The sequence below is a fragment of the Cydia splendana genome, chromosome 19 (assembly GCF_910591565.1).
Source record: "Cydia splendana chromosome 19, ilCydSple1.2, whole genome shotgun sequence".
Classification (NCBI taxonomy): Eukaryota; Metazoa; Arthropoda; class Insecta; order Lepidoptera; family Tortricidae; genus Cydia; species Cydia splendana.
This window is the reverse complement of record NC_085978.1, coordinates 65819-79384: the sequence shown is the minus strand read 5'-3', so window position 1 is coordinate 79384 and position 13566 is coordinate 65819. Positions and strand designations below refer to the sequence as shown.

At 39.3% G+C, this 13566-nt stretch overlaps 1 long non-coding RNA gene across 1 annotated transcript; it reads left to right on the top strand.

Annotated features, from left to right (window-relative positions):
• Positions 1-525: 525 nt before the first annotated feature.
• On the top strand, positions 526-11684 carry LOC134799826 (uncharacterized). The gene is made up of 3 exons (XR_010145474.1): positions 526-657; positions 2736-2844; positions 10397-11684. It is a non-coding gene; the product is annotated as an uncharacterized LOC134799826 (long non-coding RNA).
• The last annotated feature ends 1882 nt before the right edge of the window (positions 11685-13566 follow it).

Sequence of the window (13566 nt, the reverse complement as noted above, 5' to 3'; positions counted from 1 at the left end):
CTTTGGCGATTTGTACTCTTGGTTAAGTTTACTAAGCCCGTAAGATTTATAAAGAACATTTTTATCAAGGTTCACTCTGATGATAGGTTCCATGAGGGATTGAGGGAACTCCTCAAATCTTATAAGCATACATACAGCGAGTTTTGTATTTTCATCAACTAAATAACTAAGCATTTACAGTTACAAAGTGCCATTTGATAAAGTGGAACTGCTGATGAAGGCTTGAAGTCGGTTTTACTTTTTTTAGGGTTCCGTACCCAAAGGGTAAAAACGGGACCCTATTACTAAGACTCCGCTGTCCGTCCGTCCGCCCGTCTGTCACCACGCTGTACCTCATGAACCGTGATAGCTAGGCAGTTGAAATTTTCCCAGATGATGTATTTCTGTTGCCGCTATAACAAGAAATACTAAAAAGTACGGAACATCGTACGGGCGAGTCCGACTCGCACTTGTCCGGTTTTTTCTTAATTATCTTAAGCCTTTTTACGTAATTATATACTTTTTTCGACTTTTAAATATTTGACGCTGTCATGTTTTTCGAATAGTAAAATAAACATGTCAAGAGAAAAAATAGTGATCTTATTTATAGAAAGCTACTAAAGTATGAATAAATACCTACGCAAGAGTAACATAACAACATAAAATGTACTAATTAAGGTATTTGCTTAAGTATAATATCGTGTAGGTTGTTTGTGTTATCTGCCTGTATTTTAGGATTTCGTTATCTATCCGAAACATGCGCACCCAAGTTATTTCCATGTTTTTGTCCCCCAAAACATGCCCAAAACCCTGATCGTGTGAAGAGATTTTATTTACTTTGACAAATAGAGCATTTGCATTAACTACAGATATGAAAAAACGGGACCCTTTAGGTATCACTTCGTTGTCCGTCCGCATGTCGGTGGGTCTATCCGTCTGTCCGTCTATCCGTCTGTGAATCCGTCCGTCTATCCGTCTGTGAATCCGTCCGTCTATCCGTGTATCCGTCCGTCCATCCGTCCGTCCGTCTGTCAAGACCCTTGATCTCGGGAACGGGTGGAGGAGGAATATCGAGTTGAAGAGGAATAAAGTAAATACGAGTATTATTATTTACTAGGTATACAGTATGTCCAAAGGAAGAGTGCTATGATAAGCAGAAGTAATTTTTTAGGGTCCGGTACCTCAAAAGGAAAAAAACGGGACTCTTTAAGGATCAATTCGTTTTCCGTCCGTCCGTCTGTCCGTCTATCCGTCTGTCCGTCTGTGAGTCCGTCCGTCCGTGTGTCTATCTGTCTTTCCGTCTGTCCATCCGTCCGTCTGTCCGTCCGTCCGTCTGTATGTCAAGACCCTTTATCTCGGGAAAGGGTGGAGGTATCGAGTTGAAGAGGAATAAAGTAAATACGATTATTATTTACTGTACAGTAGGTATGTCCAAAGATTTTCAAATCTTTTATATACAGGTACTTATAGTATATTTTTTCCACGACAAAGCATGGTTTCATGAAACATTTCCCGAAAACGCGTAAAGAGGCACAATCCACCTGATGATGCCGACATGGCTCCCAGCTTCAACTGCCACAAATGCGGTCGCAAATGCCGGTCCCGCATTGGCTTATACAGCCACGAGAGACGTTGTTCCTCGCTTACAGACGCTGCATAAATCATCTGTCAAGATGTTAAAGGCCTGAATGATGATAGTATTTTTTTTTTAAAGCTTTTATTAGGTCGACCTGTATGTAACTAACTATGTAATGGAATCTAAGGTAACTAATTTAACCATCTTCCAAGGATCGTAGCGTCATGAAAATTGGCAGCTGTATGTAGTTCTGATGACAATACAATAATATTATGGTACTGTCGAAATGATCTGATGATGGAGACAGCAGGTGGCCATAGGAACTCTGTGATGAAACAAAGCAACCTAATTGTGTGTGTGTAGGGGTTTTAGAATTGTCTCGATGAGTATTAGTTGTCTATCGTAAGAAAAGTACAGTCAGCGATAAAAGCTTGTACCAAAAATGAAATTTTTGCCAAAAACTTATTTACATTTGCATTTAAACAGTGCTATTTGGTGAATGGAACTTTTTCATGAAGACCAGAATGTAACTTGTCCATGCCAAGTATTTAATAGGTGTTTGGGCTTAGGCTTTTAATTATTTATTATTTATATCCTCCCGGGTGGGGAGAGACGAAGGAAGAGACATTGACCAAATTCCACACGGGCAAAGCCTTGGCCACAGCGAGTATATAATCACTCCACCTTATAAAACAAAGTCCCCCGCCGCGTCTGTTTGTGTGTCTGTTCGCGATAGACCCAAAAACTACGGATCGAATTTTCATGCGGTTTTCACCTATCAACGGAGTGATTCTTGAGGAAGATTTAGGTGTATGATTTGTTAAGGTATTGTAACCCGTGCGGAGCCGGGGCGGGATGCTAGTACCAAAAATGGCGTAGTTGGTGTCAATTTTACGTAGGTTTAGGTAGAGAATCTTCAAAAATAAAACAATAGATACCTACAAAGCAGTTGTTATTGGCCCGTCTTTATACACCTGTATACAGTTATACATACACCATACGGAACATTTCATTTAATTGGATGGGTGATGGGAGGCATGTTTGACCTTATAAATGACTGTGCCCAAACATTTCCGAAACATATCGAACGTTTTAGTTGCAGTTTTCAGTAGTGTAAAATAATTGGTATATTTATAGTACCTCCTGTTATAAATGTAAATATAATATATTATTTTTTAAGGTTCAATGGACTGGCACTGGTTTCACCAAGAACGATGAGCGAGAAGCGATTGGAGCTAAAAACTAGAAATAAGATGGCGCGCGAGCAGCGAGAAGCGAGTATAGTTCTGGTACTTACTTCTGATAGTTTTGTCGCCCGGCTATAAAGCGAGTGGTCGAATGCGAGTTTGACGTTTTAAACACTGTATTTAAGGTTAACAAGGTCTACAAGGAAATATCAGCCTTCGTGAATTAAGTATTGTAACCTTAGTCACAGAATAGAAGTACAATGGAACCTCGATAGCACGGATCTCAAGGGAAACGTCAAAAACTTCGTGTTAACGAGGTTTCGTCTTATAGAGGGCATCGACTTAGAGAGGTTCTTGTAGGTTTTTGTTCGTCTTAAAAACACATTAAAAAATTGGGTTAGGCAGGTAATTATAGAAACGTAGAAATACAGTTTCTTTTTTTTCGAGTTACAGAGGTTCGTTAGTAATATCGATATAGATGTGGTAAAACAATACGACTATTTTTTCTAGTTGCATTGTCTCTCCGACCGCCAAGCGAACATCGCTTAGCGAGTACCTACCGCTGAGCGATTTTATCGTTGACAGCTTTTATCGCTGCGAGTAAAGAGTGTAATAGTGCACTGCCTTATGGGAATTTAGTTCAGATTCGGAAACCGCTACCAACTTTTAGTATGTTGTTGGACATGGCATTGGGTCTCGAAAACTGCCGGGAAACAGCGGCGCCGACCATCTACTTCATTCAGCCTCGATTAGCCTTTTATAGAAGCAAATTTTAACTACGAGCGTAGCGAGTAGTTCGAAAAGTGGAATCTTGAGTGTTGCAAGGGCTTCAAGGCTGTGAAGGCTGGCAGTATTTTCCCTCTGATCCTCTGAAATACATACAGGTCAGCCCTCTGGTCATTTGAAACCTCCATAAGGCATCTTGCTAACTCATAGAGGCGACGCCCGCTAAGCCCCTAACAGTTACTCTATGGCCTGAGGGTTTCAATGTTAGAGAAATGATGTACTACCTACTGCTTTTTATTTCTCTTAGAGTCTGTGCGGAGAGAGACGACTCATAGAATGTATTGATTCCCTTATGTTCCACGACTCTTCTCTTTCCGCACAGAGTTTATAGTTTATATTTGTAGTGCCAGGCAATGATAATAAAGGTCTAATTAATTTTAATCTTGTGCTCAACTACGGCAGAATTTGCTGTCTATGCGTGCATGTACTGTTTACATGAAACTACTGAACTGATTTAATAAACGAGGTGTCAATTCATTCGTGTTTGTAGCCCAGGTGACAAAAGCCACATTTTAACCAACTATCAAAGGAGGAAGGTACAGTTCGTTTGCTTGTTTAACAAGCAAATTCAATTTATAAATTAAGATTCCAGTCGAAAATGTCGTTTTCATGTATTTTATGTAATGTCCTTTCATTTAATACTCGATAATTAGAACAATTCTTTGCATAATAAGAGCGCATTAAGATAGAATTGTACAAATACAAATACAAAAATAGTAGAATTGTTGGCGCGCTTTAGTTTTTTTTCTACAACTTTCACAGTTTTTATCGGAAATTTAAAATTTAAATTGTAATGTATAGTTGAATAACTGGTTTCTTTAATATTATACGCAACATTTTATTAACGTTTTTAGTTTAGCCAGGGGTGCGAAACTCCTGACTTCGGCCAAACTCGGCTCCGCTCGGCTCAGCATTGCTCCGAGCAATTATTAGGGTTGGCACCACTTGACTTCCTTTTGCATGCACGACCACAGATAAGATAATCACTTGAATTTTGACAACCCTAAATAGCAGAAAGAGATAGTGCCATATATTAGAAAGGGATAGCATGATTCGACCCTGAACCGCTGTCAAACTTCGGTTTTGTAGGAAGTTTCCTTTCTGTACGATAGTACTATTATTTGAGTCGCTTAACTTCAAACTCGGGTAAATCCATCTGTCAGATTATGCGATTTTGGTATTAAGAAAAGGTAATAGGGTAGATATTTGCTGAGAGGGTCGAATGGATTTACCCGAGTTTGAAGTTAAGCGACACATTTATTCTGTGGTTTAGCTATAAAATCGATATACACCTACTTTTTTCATAAAAAATGGTATTCCTGTGTTTATAGCTCTTAAACCATATTTTTTTTCTGCAAACAATGTTTAGGTGACTTATAATACATTTCATTTCATAATTTCCACATATTTGGTCAAATTTGGATTTTTTTGATATCAGTGTATGCCTTGAGATGTCATCTTTAATGTTGTAGTACATTTCTTTAACGTCCGACTTTTGGTTTGGTTATAAAATCCAAATAATCGAATATTTTTTTACCTCATTTTGTTTATTTTGTAAATAGCTCTTAAACTGTTGTATATTTTGGTACACACTGTATAAATGAAGTATAGAATATTTCATTACCTTTCATTTAATACCCCACACGTGTATGTGCCATGTATAGTTTGGGTGCAATATGCAATATTCGCAACGAGACGGGAGTCATTTTGATGATATCATTCCGCTGAAGGCCTGAAGTAGATGGCCGGCGCCGCTGTCTCCCGGCAGTTTTGGAGACCCAATACCATGCGCAACAACATACTAAAAGTTGGTAGCGGTTTCCGGCTCTGAGCTATCTCTTCGACTGTTTCCCATAAGGCATAGTACTTTAAAGAGAGTCCTCGTGCAATGTGAACAGCCAGCGATCAACTATTAATATACCTATCTATCTCTTTTATTACCGACACGGAATCTCTATCTTATCGCTTACGGGTCATTTTATTTAAAGTTGTCCCCTACACTTTTTTTTTAATTTGGGAAATTTTATGTTATTTCTACTTAGAATCAAGAGCTCTTTCTATCCTACTAGAAGAAAAAAAGTGTGCCAAGGTTTTTATTTCCATTCCGGTACCATTTTTCATAGACTTTGTATGGCAGTCACGGAATGTAAAGATCGAAAATTTTATGGAAATTTCGGGACACTTTTTTTCTCCTATTAGGATCAAAAAAGCTCATGATTCTGAGTAGAAATAACATAAAAAATCCCAAATATGAATAAGAAAGTGTATGGGACAACTTTAAATAAAATGGCCCTTACACGTCCTTGAACTAGTGCATGTCCATCCATACTAATATTATAAAGGCGAAAGTGTGGCTGTCTGTCTGTCTGTTACCTCTTCACGCTTAAGCCGCTGAACCGATTTATTTGAAACTTGGTATAGAGATTGTTTGAGTCCCGAGGAAGGACATAGGATAGTTTTTATTCCAGAAATCATCCCTTAAAGGGGTGGTGTTTTGTATGGGGACTTAACACCAACTGCACAACAAACTTTGTCAATAGGAACTGTCCCGCCCGCGCGGTGTAGTACCGGCGCTGGTGCACGATTTAGTTGGGTATAGAATAGGGTTTACTAACGAATGGGCCAAAAACGTTTCCCAAAGTATCACATCCCAAACTATGTTTCCCAAATTATCATTTCCCAAAAAAATGTTTGGCAAAACGACTTATCGCAATTTTTCAGTTAGCAATAGTCTTTTTTGGCAAGTTATTGTTTAGCAAATAATTACTTGGACAAGTTTCATTTTACCAAGTATTATTTAGTCAAATAAGCATAACATTGCATGGGATACAATTTACATACCAATAGATATTTTTATTTTTGTTTTATTTGAAATACTTAATCCCGACCTTTGGTTATGTTTTACGCATAGAGGGGAAGCGGGGCAGATAGGCACAAGGGGCAGTTTTGAACACCCACACTAATTCCTTAACTAAAAACTTATGTTCACCTTCTGCAACACTAAAACGTGGCTTTGTATGTGTGAGTGAGGTACCAGCTTCGGCACATCTCTCCTGCCAGCCGTTGCCGCTTAGTGCGTGAAAACGTGTTTCCGCGGTCGCATAGTAAATAAATTATGATTTTTTAATCGAGTTGTGGTGCGAAATTTTAGACTTTACCGGATGAACATCGTAATGAGCGCTTAGTACGTTTATTCAGTAATAGAGTAAGCTTATTATTTTAAAGTACTTAATACTTAATACTTAATAGTATATTTTTAATAAATTATTTTTCATTTATTTGACCATTGGGGTACTTTGGTACAATAAAGATTGGGGCAGTTTTGAACATGTCAAAGTGCCCCTCTAGTGTATCTAAGTGCCCCTGCCAGTTTTTTTGTTACAACCAACAACCAAAGTAGCTTTCTGTGAAAAACTGACACTGATTTCATTAAAAGTTTTTTTTTTGTAGTTTTAGTGCACCTGCTTAATAACTGGTTGTCAGCACTTTTTATTTTACTTCGTGTAAAAAAACGCCGAAATAACTATATACCAACATGACAAACATAATTAACTTTAACTTACGAATGTAACATATTGAATATAAAATAACTTATTAAAACAAACTAAAACTACAAAGAAATTAAAATTAAAACTAAAATAAAAGAAACTTACCTATAAAATAAAAACCTAATTATAAAAAGAATACCCCCTCTAGCAGGTCCGCCTGTGGCATGGTACCCATTACGCTGGCGGCGTTTCCTCGCTGAACCGCCAGGGCGATTCGTTGCGAGAAATACGCGCCAGCTCTGGGGTCCCCTGTGGCGTCAATCAGCCGCCCCGACAGGGCCCTCACAAAGGCCTGCATGTCGGCTGACCAAGGGCCCAGTGTCTCTACCGCGAGCGCCGCAAACTCGTAGTCCTTAAGTAAGGACGAATATTTGCGGCGCTTGAGAACCTGGGCCTGGTCAGCCGCGCCGCCGGCCTGGGTGCGGGTCGCCTGGATATGGGACTGTGCGAAGGTATCTACGCACGTTGCGTCCCACACCAGGGCCCTACCTAGTTTCCACGGCACCAATGTGGCCCCGTCGGGGCGCCTGCCATCGTCCCTCGCCATGCCCGCGGGTTCGAGAATCGCAGGCACAGACGCGGTGGCAAGCGACCGACGGACCAAATCATTGATGGTACCGTGGCGAAATAGGCGGCCGGCGCTTTTGGGGCATGAAAGGCCATGTCGGCCCAGCTGATCGACGTTTTTGCCACAGGCGCAAGTGTGAGGGACACATATTTTGGACCCAAGCCTTAAGCATATAGCTATTCTCAAGTTACTTGGGTCCAAAACGGTGCCTATTTGACGGGAAGGGAGTGCTCGTAGCCAATGGCCCGACTCGGGGGCTGATACGGCTAGAATTCGGGCACGTTCGAAGTCGTCCGGACTATCCTGAAGAAGTGTGGTATGAGCTGCTTTTAAGGGAGGGGAGTCCCAAGCCCGCTGAATGTGACGGGCGACTGGGATGTCCTCACCCGGACACGACTCACACCAGGCCTCCCTGGCCTCACTTAGATTCGCTATCTCATCGTCAGGTATCTGAGGAAGGTTTAAAATAATACCGACGAGAGATAGCGAGCCGTATACTGAGGACAGGAACGCGGGTAGAGCCAAACTGGCCGAAGTGCGAACGCCCAGTCCACCCAGCCTTATGGGTAGAACCGCTTGGGTCCATGAACTATTGTCGAGATGAATGTTCAGTGTTTTGGAAAGGCTTGCCTGAAGGGAGGAGTCTATGGAAGACAGGATGGACGGAAATTTCCAAATTGGGCAACTGCGGAGTAAATACATAAATTTGGGTGTAAATAAGCAAAAACGAATGATGAAAAGAGCCATATGGGAATTTATTTTAAATAGGAGGTCTGATGTATTATTGAATAAATTTAATTTACAGTTAATGACGGGTGCGATTGATTCGTCAAAAATTGGTGAGCCTAAAAGGGTGAGGGATGTTTTTGAATGAACGGAAATATTAGGTAAAACTGCGTTAAAATTTGTTAGTATATCTATTTTTGTATTCAATGGAACGTGATCTGGAATAAAAATTTCGCATTTAGTGAAATTTAATGCAAGCCCGATTTTCGAAAATTTATCTATGATAGATTGTATATCTTGTAGTACGGTTAGTGCGTCTCCGCCAAGGGAGCCGTCATCTAAGTACCAACAATTGAATTTTGAATTTAGACTAGAGATGATGGGGTGAATGACCAAACTAAAAATGGCAGGCCCAAGCGGATCTCCCTGTTGGCAGCCCATACTTGACAAGATAATATCATTTCCAAAAAGTAATTTTGAAGGTGCTCCGTAGCATTGCCAAATGTATTTGTAAAGTTCTGGTAGCTCTTTTTTTACTTCTGCTAACAGAGCACCGCGGTCGACCGAATTAAATGCATTTTTGACATAACTGTAGTATGTTCTAATAGCACCGCACTTAATAGACGTTTTGTAATGTTTAAAAAGTTTACTACTGGTCAGCTAACTGAGTTGATCTGTAAAGTGTGCTCTGCGGGGCAGTTTGAAACACTTACGGGGCACTTTGATTCACGTGCCAAAGTACCCCAAAACGATGTATCAAAGTGTCCCATGTAATGTATCAAAGTGTTTAGAGTTCATTTTGAGGCCTAAAATCGATTTCAAAAAAAGGTGTACCAAGCTGCCCCGCTTCCCCCTACGGATGTGATTAGTTGAACCATAAACATTATAATTTTTAAGAAAAAAAATACCGATTTCTATGGGGGCCGGTGAAAGATTATTGTAGATGGTGCACTATGTAGAAAAGGAGGTAAAACCACCCACTTTTCTAGTAGCATTTCGTTTCTGTAAGGGTCTTAGTTCTAGCCTAACCTAACCCACTTCTCTGATAGCAGTTCGGTTCTGTGAGGATCGCAGTTCGAACCTAAACAAACCCACTTTTCTAGTAGCATTTCGTTTCTGTAAACCTAACCTAACCCACTTAACGGCTTTTTTGGAATATAATATTAGTCAATAAAAATCGTTTGCTAAATAATTTTTTGTCCTAACAACATTTGACAAAGTAAAATCATGCCAAGTGATAATTTGACCAAATAAATTATATGCGAAGTGTAACTTTGCTAAAGGTTCCTTTGGGAAATGAAACTATTGCGATAAGTTTGTTGGGAAGTGAAATTTGGCAAAAGGTATTTGGCCCAAACGAAAGTACACCATAGAATAGAGATAGTTTGACTCCCGGGGAACGACAAAGGGTTATTTTCATTCAAGAAATCACCCTTTAACTGATTGAATAAAATAATAGCTACCTACCTAAATTAATAATTCCACGCTGACGAAGTCGCGGGCAAAAGCTAGTATATATATAACAGTAAGCTACAGAGATGAGCCACTGAAAATATCATTGATACACAATTAGACACCTAACCTATTTTTGTAAGGATATATTATTATCACTGCCAAAAGAAGGTTAAAGGTGCCCTCTAGCGTTCCGGGAGTGGGCAGTCAACGTGAAAAATGTTCAAATGCTGGAAAGTGCAGGGGTCAAAATGTCCATACGGAACCGGCTGTCTATGTGGCAAAAAGTAGGTAGGTTAGGTTCGTTAGGTAGCTTCAGATGCCCGAAGGGCAAACCGCCGAGAAATAGGAGCCCCGCGAAGCGGGGCTCCGTCTAGTTACGTCTAGTTGCATAGACAGCCGGTTCCGTATGGACATTTTGACCCCTGCACTTTCCAGCGTTTGAACATTTTTTAACGTTGACTGCCCACTCCCGGAATGCCCTCTAGTAGTAGAAGGTATTGTCATACAATGAATGGTATTATAATTTTTTTTTTTCATATATATACTATGGACATTCCTCGATGGCATCAAGTTGCAACCGGAAAGCGATGATCACACGGCAAATCAAATCCTGAAGACTATAGCAGCCACGTCAAAGAAAGATATACCTATCTACCTACCTACCTACCTACCTATTAAAAAAAATGTTTATTCTTTCTCGTTTGATATGTAAGAATGTATGTCAATAAGATGTTATTAGTTAAGACTGCGTCGACCGTCCAATGGCACCCTCATTGGGGCAATTATGATTTCTAAAAAATACAAGGCAATTAATTAAACTATCATATAAATGATCATATTAATATAATATGGGATCCTATTTGAAAGCAATTTTACAATCATGATCATACACGCCATATTTGTTAAAATTGTTGTTATTTAATTACCCTATGATTAAAAATTAAATTAAATTGATTTAAGACCAACAAAGGATCAATTTCGTCATTTTAATTTTAATCTTTCAACGAATGTTAGTAGGCATACACACAAATTTATTAACTAACTACATATTTACAGATGATGGTGTAATAACAACAATTTTGTGTGGTACTATACAGCACGTCCACGGATGATTTTATTATTTCTTTTGCGGTACATATTCATGAAAAGAAATGTACTTTTATGTACTTATGTTTTAAAAAAATGTACTCGCACGGTTTTGGCATAGCGACATACAGGTCGTGGTCGTGCTGGGTAGATACTGCCTGGCACGACCACACTATATTTATGGTTAATTTAATGTCAAATGAATACAAAACAAATGTACTCAAATTGTACTATGTACAAGCACATCAAAATGTGACAGTCATACTGCAAAAATCGCTGTCATGATTAAAAAAGGTGAACCTAAGGGCTGATTTAGACGGCGCGCGAACTCGCATGCGACTTTCATTACATTTTTTTTGATCGGCTGGTGGCATCGTTTCCGCCATTATAAACGATGCTCCGATACAAATACAACGCTGCTCGTCGCAGTGCGGCGTAAACGCCATCGACAATAAGGTCCCTTTACATTGATGATCCCACATTTAGACATTATGCGCGCGCGAACTCTCATGAGATTTTAGTTATTTCAACCAGCCGATCAAAAAAAATGTAATGAAAGTCGCATGCGAGTTCGCGCGCCGTCTAAATCAGCCCTTAGGTTCACCTTTTTAGAGCACCGTACAAAACTTTGTTCACGGTGCTCTTATTTAATCATGACAGCGATTTTTGCAGTATGACTGTCACATTTTGATGTGCTTGTACATAGTACAATTTGAGTACATTTGTTTTGTATTCATTTGACATTAAATTAACCATAAATATAGTGTGGTCGTGCCAGGCAGTATCTACCCAGCACGAGCACGACCTGTATGTCGCTATGCCAAAACCGTGCGAGTACATTTTTTAAAAACATAAGTACATAAAAGTACATTTCTTTTCATGAATATGTACCGCAAAAGAAATAATAAAATCATCCGTGGACGTGCTGTATAGTACCACACACAATTTTAACAAATTTGGCGTGTATGATCATAATTGTAGGATTGCTATCAAATAGGGTTCCATATATATGATCATTTCTATGATCTCATTGCGGCCTTTGTATTAGAAGAATAATAATCCAACCTAAATTTCGGGTCAACTATTGAGTTCAGGACTGCTGCCAAGAAACTTGATGTCCTAATATTTAAGGTGAGGCGGCACCAAGCATAGGTCCCTTCGTGCATGGAATACTGCTGCAACCTATGGGACGGTTCCGCCAAGTATCAGCTGGCAGCCCTGGACTCGATAGAGCGCCGGGCTCATATACTTTTTGGCGATGGCTGTCAAATCAAAGTTACAAAGTCTTGTTCATATCATCGCCGACGAGTTACATGTCTATCGGTGTTTCTAGGGAGTGCTCAAAAGAATTGCACGACCTGATCCCAGCTTTCCCTTTCCGGACGTCCAGGCGCGAGGAGCGAATGCACCCGTTCGTTGTTAATATTCCATTTGTCCGCACAAAACGATTTGCCTCATCTTTTTTGGTAAGGACGATTAAGGAATGGAATGCGCTTCCGTCATCTGTGTTTCCTGGGAAATTTGACCTCGGTCTCTTTAAAGCAAGAGTGAATAGGCTATTACTTACTGAGCCGGTAAGCTCCATCATCTTAGGCTCTGTTTTCACTTTCCATCAGGTGTGACTAGAGCCAATGCCCGTTCAGTTTATTATAAAAAAAATATATACAAAGAGTACTATTGTATTATTTCAGTAGTTAGTGCCTTTGGGTATAGTGCGACATAAAATAGTAGAAATTAAATAAACTGGAACTATTAATATTCAATACTAAATTGTTGCCATGTTTAAGCATTTTACGTCAAAAAAGGGATAGTAACGTAGAAAGTGGCGCCCTCATTTATTTTCTACTGGTTTCTGTCGCACTGTAGTTTGAGGCAGGAAATAGGCAATATTACGCAAAACCCTGCGTAGAGGGCGTTACCGTCCGTGCATTACATGACATGCACCGTTTCATTTCATTTCATTTCATTTATTCAGTCACAATTTACATTGTATATGAATATAAATTATAATTAAAATTAAAAATAAAACTTAAATTATATCATGCAGCTATAACTATTATTTTACAAGACTTAATAATATTATTATATAATATTTACAGATATGGTATGTCAGAATAATTATTGAAATGTTAAGTATAATATAGGTTTAGTCAATAAAGATTATTATCATTAATAAAGTCCTGGACAGAATAATAGGACTTCCTTAAAAGAAACGCTTTAAGCCTTGCATTGAAAATACGATGATCTACTATAGATTTCAACTCGATTGGTAATTTATTAAATAATTGAATAGCCTGGACACAAGCAGCATGCTTCGGTATATTGAACTTGGCTATAATTTTATTAGGAATGTCTTTTCTTCTAGACAAGAGCCTGTTCTCTCTTTCGCTCTGGTTTTCAACCTGATGTAAATGTTTTATCAGATCAGAGAGCAGGACAAGAATATACAGGGACGGCACAGGCAAGATCTTAAGTTCGGTGAAGTGATCCACGCAAGAATCTCTTTGCGAGATTCTAACAATGGTACGAATAGCCCTTTTTTGCATCTTGAATGCAGAGTCCGCATTGTATTTATAACCATTGCCCCATAGTTTAATGCTGTACCTAAGCTTTGACTCTACTAGCGAATAATATACCATCTTCAAGTGTTTTATT